We start from the raw sequence: 9,095 nt of genomic DNA, 5'->3' as shown, positions 1-9,095 counted from the left end.
GAAACTTAATAGAAAATTACTGAAGTAAAAGTCACCCAGTAAAATACTTGAATAAAAAATATTTGATATTAAAAATACTTAAGTATCAAAAGTAAATGTTTTTATTTAGGGGGCACACTCCAATATTCAGACAATTTACAAACGAAGCATTTGTGCTTAGTGAGTCTGCCAGATCAAATGCAGTAGGGATGACCCAGGATGTTCTCTTTATAAGTGTGTATTGGACAATTTTCCTGTCAAAATGTAACGAGTACTTTTGCGTGTCAGGGAAAATGTATGGTGTAAAAAGTATATTATTTTCATTTTGGAATGTAGGGAAATGAAAGTAAAAGTTGCCAAAAATGTAAACAGTAAAGTAATGTACAGATGCCCCAAAAACACACTTAAGTAGTATTTTCAAGTATTTTTACTGAAGTGCTTCACACCAGAACATTAGCATAATTTATATACTGTTACACACGCACTTATCACATAGTATACCATACATAAGTTAAGGCCATTTAAACTAAGTTGAAACCTCAGTGAGGTGCACATATACAGCACAAAAACAGATGAATGCGCCATATATTTATGTGGTGGACACTTGATACAGTCAGACGATAGTTGTGGTATGTCACAAGATCATGTTACGACCACACAATTTTCCCTTTATATATCCATATTTTGCTAAAGTCTTGCTAAGTGGATGGGTCTCTACAGAAGGTATAAGCGTTACAGCCAAATGGTTACTTCCAAAGTAGCAATACAGAAATAGATAGTGCCAATATAAATAAAATACAGTATGTACACAAACAATACCAATAACGATAGTGATAGACGAGGTAGTTATATGCATACAATCAAAGTGGCTGAGCAACAGGATAAAAAAAGTAGTGGCACTGTAGTTAGTGCTGATGACTGGTCCATCCATACCATGCATGAACAAGGGAATCTATATTCGGAGAGCATGTTTCTGTCCTGCCCTTAACTTTGGTGCAGGGCATGTCCATAGCCTCTGAGACTCCCTAATCTTCTCAACAAGATAAGTTTATCTAGCTGTGTCCAGTCCAGGTGGTACAGGCAGAGCATCTATGGGAGGAAGGATGTCAGTGTTGCGCAGCAGCTGAAACCTGGTCCCGACAGTCCGAACGCTCCTAGGTGACAACATCACCAGGCTCCAGAGCATCGAAGCTGTAAAAAAAAAATGGAACAAAAAAGAAATCAGAAGACATTTACAACCCTGCACATCAATTCACCTCCCAAACTCAGATAAGAATAACATCACACAATGCAATGCAAATGATTTCACCTGAAGTGCTGCTTGATCTGTTGCAGTGGCCTGAATTATGGAGTCAGGTGTTGTTGCCAGCCATAACTTTCCACCAGCACCGTACCATCCTCTAGTTCAACCAACTGTGGGATGTTGACCCCTGTCACTATCATGTGCTTCACAACACCAGCAATCTCAGACAAAGTGTTCACTCGGGTCTTTCTGAAGCGCTGCTTGATGAGGCTGAACTTGGGGACAAACTTGGTGTGGCTGTGGTGGTGCTTGTGCATGGTCTACCAGACACAATACCAGAGCACAAACGTGTTCTTGTTTTGGCCACTGCAGTTATCACAATTCAGGACCACACGTGTTTCCATAGTTGGTGAAGAAATGGTGCATGTAGTTGATGACTGTGCTGCTGCCTTTGCTTGCTTGGACCAGCTCTCTTTTTGATGGGAGGCATTAGACCATTCTCCTTCTATGACTGGTGGAGGAGAGTAAGGCGTGTTCTACAGATGCTGAAAGACAAATTCCCGATACAAATTGCTTAGCATTCTTATATAATAGATGCGAAATGGCATTCTGAGATATCACTACACACAGTTCATACACAATGTTAGCTAGCTAGCCAGCCATTAACATCAGCTGGCTAGCTAACCACAAGCTTTAACTAGCAATACAAATTGATTGTCATAACTAGCTAAAGTTAACCAAATAGGTTCAATCTTAGCTAGTTAGCTAACATTAGCCTATAACTAGCAATGCGAAATGCATTCTGAGAAAACATCGCCAACGTTACACACACCTCATACACGCAAGTTAATGTTAGCTAGCTAAAAAATTAACAATAATCACAATCCATAGAGTAACGTTACTAGCAATACAAACTGATTGTCATAGCTAGCTAAAGTTGACCAAATAGGTTCAATGTCAGTTAGCAAGCCAGCCATCAAACTCCAGCTGGCTAGCTACCAGTAAGCTTTAACTTGCAATGAAAACAACTTTCTGACAAAATTAGAAATGTATAATATCTGAAACTGTAGCTAGATTCTTACCCGTAAATATGGATAAAGCTTCATGGCAGACTGCAACCCCTTTTATTAAATAAGACGTCCTGTGTCGTTTCAGTTTAGTTTGCACAGCTTGTTTGGCCCGTTGTTGTGTTCCAATGATTTCAAAATTCCGCCAATTTATTCCGTGAGAGTGAGTCAGCATGGCACGATCCACTGACCTTTGCCGATAGCACCTGGTAAATTCAGGGCAGCAATGTTATTGAGAGCAGTGGCAACATATTTGCAGTTCTCCATGGCTAATCTTTAAAAAAAATGCATTAGAAAGGATTATCTACGCATAACGAGCAGCTCATTTTAGAGATAGACACAAGATGCTACACCGCCGACCAATCTGAAACTCATCCAATCTGAAAATCATGGCTAGTGGGAAGGTTCCTGACTTTTTTGGGCTAAACCAACTAGGTTCGTAATTTAACAACTTTATTCATATTCACAGACGGCATAAAAGTTTTATTAAGGCACATAAAAGTTCACATGTTTGAGAAGGCATTTCTGCCAAAAAACACATTTTGAACGTTCAAACAAAACTAAGGAGATGATTGTGGACTTCAGGAAACAGCAGAGGGAACACCCCCCCATCCACATCGATGGAACAGTAGTGGAGAGGGTAGCAAGTTTTAAGTTCCTCGGCATACACATCACAGACAAACTGAATTGGTCCACTCACACAGACAGCATCGTGAGGAAGGCGCAGCAGCGCCTCTTCAACCTCAGGAGGCTGAATAAATTCGGCTTGTCACCAAAAGCACTCACAAACTTCTACAGATGCACAATCGAGAGCATCCTGGCGGGCTGTATCACCGCCTGGTATGGCAACTGCACCGCCCTCAACCCGTAAGGCTCTCCAGAGGGTAGTGAGGTCTGCACAACGCATCACCGGGGGCAAACTACCTGCCCTCCAGGACACCTACACCACCCGATGCTACAGGAAGGCCATAAAGATCATCAAGGACATCAACCACCCGAGCCACTGCCTGTTCACCCCGCTGTCATCCAGAAGGCGAGGTCAGTACAGGTGCATCAAAGCTGGGACCGAGAGACTGAAAAACTGCTTCTATCTCAAGGCCATCAGACTGTTAAACAGCCACCACTAACATTGAGTGGCTACTGCCAACACACTGTCAACGACACTGAGTCTACTCCAGCCACTTTAATAATGGGAATTGATGGGAAATTATGTAAATATATCACTAGCCACTTTAAACAATGCTACCTTATATAATGTTACTTACCCTACATTATTCATCTCATATGCATACGTAGATACTGTACTCTATATCATCGACTGCATCCTTATGTAATACATGTATCACTAGCCACTTTAACTATGCCACTTTGTTTACATACTCATCTCATATGTATATACTGTACTCGATACCATCTACTGTATCTTGCCTATGCTCCTCTGTACCATCACTCATTCATATATCCTTATGTACATATTCTTTATGCCCTTACACTGTGTATAAGACAGTAGTTTTTTGGAATTGTTAGTTATTACTGCATTGTCGGAACTAGAAGCACAAGCATTTCGCTACACTCGCATTAACATCTGCTAACCATGTGTATGTGACAAATAAAATTTGATTTGATTTGAACAGCTCTCCTGTGAACTTGTGACTTGCGACAAACACCTAGTTTCCTGAATCAGGTAACATAATGGGGGGGAAACAAGTATTTGAAACACTGCCGATTTTGCAGGTTTTCCTACTTACAAAGCATGTAGAGGTCTGTAATTTTTATCATAGGCACGCTTCAACTGTGAGAGATGGACTCCAAAACAAAAATCCAGAAAATCACATTGTATGATTTTTAAGTAATTAATTAGCATTTTATTGCATGATAAGTATTTGATCACCTACCAACCAGTAAGAATTCCGGCTCTCACAGACCTGTTAGTTTTTCTTTAAGAAGCCCTCCTGTTCTCCAGTCATTACCTGTATTAACTGCACCTGTTTGAACTCGTTACCTGAAGAAATGACACCTGTCCACACACTCAATCAAACAGACTCCAACCTCTCCACAATGGCCAAGATCAGAGAGCTGTGTAAGGACATCAGGGTTCAATTGTAGACCTGCACAAGGCTGGGATGGGCTACAGGACAATAGGCAAGCAGCTTGGTGAGAAGGCAACAACTGTTGGCGCAATTATTAGAAAATGGAAGAAGTTCAAGATGACGGTCAATCACCCTCGGTCTGGGGCTCCATGGAAGGTCTCACCTCACACCACGTGTCCAGGCCCGTCTGAAGTTTTCCAATGACCATCTGGATGATCCAGAGGAGGAATGGGTGAAAGTAATGTGGTCTGATGAGTCAAAAATAGAGCTTTTTGGTCTAAACTCCACTCGCTGTGTTTGGAGGAAGAAGAAGGATGAGTACAACCCCAAGAACACCATCCCAACCGTGAAGCATGGAGGTGGAAACATCCTTTTTTTGGGATGCTTTTCTGCAAAGGGGACAGGACGACTGCACCGTATTGAGGGGAGGATGGATGGGGCAATGTATCTCGAGATCTTGGCCAATAGCCTCCTTCCCTCAGTAAGAGCATTGAAGATGGGTCGTGGCTGGGTCTTCCAGCATGACAACCTGAAACACACAGCCAGGGCAACTAAGAAGTGGCTCCGTAAGAAGCATCTCAAGGTCCTGAAGTGGCCTAGCCAGTCTCCAGACCTGAACCCAATAGAAAATCTTTGGAGGGAGCTGAAAGTCCCTATTGCCCAGCGACAGCCCCGAAATCTGAGGGATCTGGAGAAGGTCTGAATGGAGGAGTGGGCCAAAATCCCTGATGCAGTGTGTGCAAACCTGGTCAAGAACTATAGGAACTCCCGGCTGGCGCAGTGGTTAAGGGTGCTCTACTGCAGCGCCAGCTGTGCCACCAGAGACTCTGAGACTCTGGGACCCAGTACCCACCCGCCTGACCACTCTGCCTGACCTGACCCTGAGCCTGCCTGCCATCCTGTACCTTTGCCCCTGTTGCTGTAATAAACAATGTTACTTCGACACGGTCGGCATCTGGGTTTTACATTGATACCTGATAGCGAGGGGCCGTAGGAAGAATGAGTATAGCTGGGCAAGGGAGCCCGAAATTTGATACATTGGACAGGAAAAAGTATTGTACTTAGTGGGGTAACAGGCAGAATCGAAAGCTATACAGCTACTACCCATGTCTCTGACCATAGGATCAGTAACAAGACCCAGAAAATGTTACATAGCAATGGGTGTGGAAGCAATTTTGGGGTTGGAAGAATCTATGCGAAATGCCAGGGGAATGGATTCCAAAAGGTAACAAATTAAAATGACCAGGCCAAACACTCCTTGTGAGTCTCAGAAAACCTTGGGGGTTTTAATCTCGTAAAACACTTAATTCCATCTTATTCTGAAATAGATTTACAGAATTGACAAAAGGGAGGAGGGGTCACGAGAAATAAGAGTGGAGTTGAATAATTGTTTCTAGAGTTTTGAGCCAGCATTGAGGTTGCCAAACCTAAAATTACCTTTCAAAATGTTCGTTCATAAACATGAAGGGCATTGTAGTGCGGTGGTTATGTAAAATCATGGGAGGAACGAGAGGCCAGTCACATACGGGAGTAAATCGTTAGACTGGGTGGTGAGATAAATGCTGCTGTGTCTAAGTGTAGTACAGGCTACATAAAGGATACATAAATGTTGGGATGGATTAAAACACAAACGATTAATGAGTGGAGAGAGGACAGTGGCCTCCTTGTGAACAGAATTGATCATGTTTTATGTTGTCTGTGATTTTAAACATTTTGTTCACCTGGTAAAGTAACATTAGACTGTTAATATAAAGGTTGGTGATTGAGAGGGATTTCTGAGTTGAAGGAAACAGATATGTAGACTAGTGAAAGTAACAGATAGCATTCTAATAACGCAATGTCTTAGTAATTTAAAGAAGTGAAGGAGGTATGAATCATTGAATAATGTTCTTAACAATTTATTACTCAATTCTATAGTTTGAGTAGCACCAGTGAGTTAAGTAAGAAGGTAATGTCCTCTAAAACAATCACCTGTTTCCATTACTTGGAACTTTGTCAATAATTGAAGTAGACTGGGCATCCCAACAGTGGTTAGAGTGTCCGGCCAGTAACCGAAAGGTTGCTAGATCGAATCCCCAAGGTAAAAATCTGTCGTTCTGCCCATGAACAAGCAAGTTAACCCAGGCCATCATTGTAAATAAGAATTTGTTATTAACTGACTTGCCTACGTTAATAAATAAACACATGTTTTTAGTACTGAATATTGAGCAGAAAAGCCAGCGCCAACTTTTGAAGGACCTAGCAGATATGTTAAGCAACAGGTTGTATATTTTAACTAGTTTTTGTCTCAGGGACAGTTTGGTTACAAGAGAGGGGCTCTGGGATTGTTTACTTTAGAAGGTGCCTATTCAGCTTGACGGGACATTGTATCATCTGATCTGTCTGAAGTATAAATCGATATACAACTGATGGAATGTCCGCTAACGTGTTTTTTTCTTTACATGTTTATCAATGATTCTGTATCTCTAAAACTGCAGAATTTCACGAACTGTTCTTCCAAGACAACAGCCTTGTGAAACGCTAATATAAACACCATGGGACCACACAGCCGTCATACCGCTCAGTAAGGAGACGCGTTCTGTCTCCTAGAGATGAACATACTTTGGTGTGAAAAGTGCACAGCAATCCCAGAACAACAGCAAAGGACCTTGTGAAGATGCTGGAGAAAACGGGTACAAAAGTATCTATATCCACAGTAAAACAAGTCCTACATCGACATAACCTGAAAGGCCACTCAGCAAGGAAGAAGTCACTGCTCCAAAACTGGCATAAAAAAGCCAGACTATGGTTTGCAACTGCACATGGGGACAAAGATCGTGCTTTTTGGAGAAATGTCCTCTGGTCTGATGAAACAAAAATAGAGCTGTTTGTCCATAATAACCAAAAGAAGAGGGAGGCTGGCAAGCCGAAGAACACCACCCAACCGTGAAGCATGGGAGTGGCATCCTCATGTTGTGGGGGTGCTTTACTGTAGGAGGGACTGGTGCATTTCACAAAATAGATGGCATCATGAGGAAAGTAAAATTATGTGGATATATTGAAGCAACATATCAAGACATCAGTCAGGAAGTTAAAGCTTGGTCGCAAATGGGTCTTCCAAATGGACAATGACCCCAAGCATACTTCCAAAGTTGTGGCAAAATGGCTTAAGGACAACAAAGTCAAGGTATTGGAGTGGCCATCGCAAAGCCCTGACCTCAATCCCATAGAGCATTTTTGTAGGCAAGGAGGCCAACAAACCTGACTCAGGAACACCAGCTCTGTCAGGAGGAATGGGACAAAATTCACCCAACCTATTGTGGGAAGCTTGTGGAAGGCTACCTGAAACATTTGACCCAAGTTAAACAATTTAAAGGCAATGCTACCAAATACTAATTGAGTGTATGTAAACTTCTGACCCACTGGGGATGTGATGAAAGAACTAAAAGCTGAAATAAATAATTCTCTCTACTATTATTCTGACATTTCACATTCTTAAATTAAAGTGGTGATCCTAACTGACCTAAAACAGTTTTTTTTAACGAGGATTACATGTCAGGAATTGTGAAGAACTGAGTTTAAATGTATTTGGCTAAGGTGTATGTAAACATCCAACTTCAACTGTACATCCAGGGTTTTGAGAGAGATTGCAATGTGTTAGCCTACCATGTGCAGGATGATTGCAATGTATTTTATTTTATTTCAAGGTTCTTACTGTATTTTAATGTGACCATGACTTCTGCATTGATCTGATTTAGAATAAAAAAGTGTTTACTAAAATATTGAATTTGGCCTTTACTATTATAACCCATAGAAACACATTGAATAACACATTCATGAATAACACATTCATAAATGGCAAAAATACAGTTAACAAATTTACCATAAGGAATAAGTGTTATATCTAGCTTAGCTGTCAAAGAACACACATCTGCACAGTTTCACATTGTACATCACTCTGTCATTTAATGACATGTGCCACTCATTCTGACAACCCATATAAACCATAACATACAGTACGAAGAACAGCACGTCGTACCATACATAACAATAAGGTTAGTGTCTGTCCTATATCTAGGAGATAAAAGAAAGCAGGACGTTTTTATGTTTGATTGGACACATATTTAACCCCTTATATTTGTTTGTTGGCACAAACTACCTCCATACTTCGATTCATTGGTAGGGGTTACCTTCAGACGAGTCCCGTGACACTTGTGGGCTTTTTAAAGTGAAACGGAAAACACCATTGTGTTTGTGAGAGTCTCCCCTTACCACAGTGGGGTCATATTAGTTTGTAGACCAAACAGTTCGGACGCTACAAACAGACTTTAGCACATCAGCGTTACTGACCTCAGATATGTCCCGTGGGGCTTTTGGGGATCGTAGAGCAATTTGGACGCTACAGATGTTTTCAAGAGGAGACGGATTTTCAGGATGTCTCATGGTCTGACAAACACTGCTGTAGCTCGGCCACCTTCCACCGCAGATGCGGAAGGCCGACATAGGCGGATGTGGTGGAAGGTGGCCGATTTGAGCCCTTGCAAAAAAAGTGACAGATTTTTATGAGGATTATTTTATTATGTTACTGAGATTGATGCACGGGTGCGTCAACAGATTCTTCAGGATTTTAAACTCTGATTAGTTGTTCCAATAACTAAAAAATGCTTAGCATAGCACTTTCCCTTGTGTCCGCCCCAAATGACATCCTATTCCCTTTTCAGTGACTACTTTTGACCA

General features: G+C 41.6%; 1 long non-coding RNA gene across 1 annotated transcript; it reads right to left on the bottom strand.

Annotated features, from left to right (window-relative positions):
* Positions 1–391: 391 nt before the first annotated feature.
* Positions 392–1,760, bottom strand: LOC116354414 (uncharacterized). The gene is made up of 2 exons (XR_004203639.1): positions 1,289–1,760; positions 392–1,170 (listed from the first exon to the last, which is right to left on the bottom strand). It is a non-coding gene; the product is annotated as an uncharacterized LOC116354414 (long non-coding RNA).
* Positions 1,761–9,095: the final 7,335 nt, after the last annotated feature.

Source organism: Oncorhynchus kisutch, linkage group LG2 (assembly GCF_002021735.2).
Source record: "Oncorhynchus kisutch isolate 150728-3 linkage group LG2, Okis_V2, whole genome shotgun sequence".
NCBI classification, from domain to species: Eukaryota; Metazoa; Chordata; class Actinopteri; order Salmoniformes; family Salmonidae; genus Oncorhynchus; species Oncorhynchus kisutch.
The sequence above is the reverse complement of the archived record's forward strand: the minus strand, read 5'-3'. Positions and strand labels throughout refer to the sequence as shown.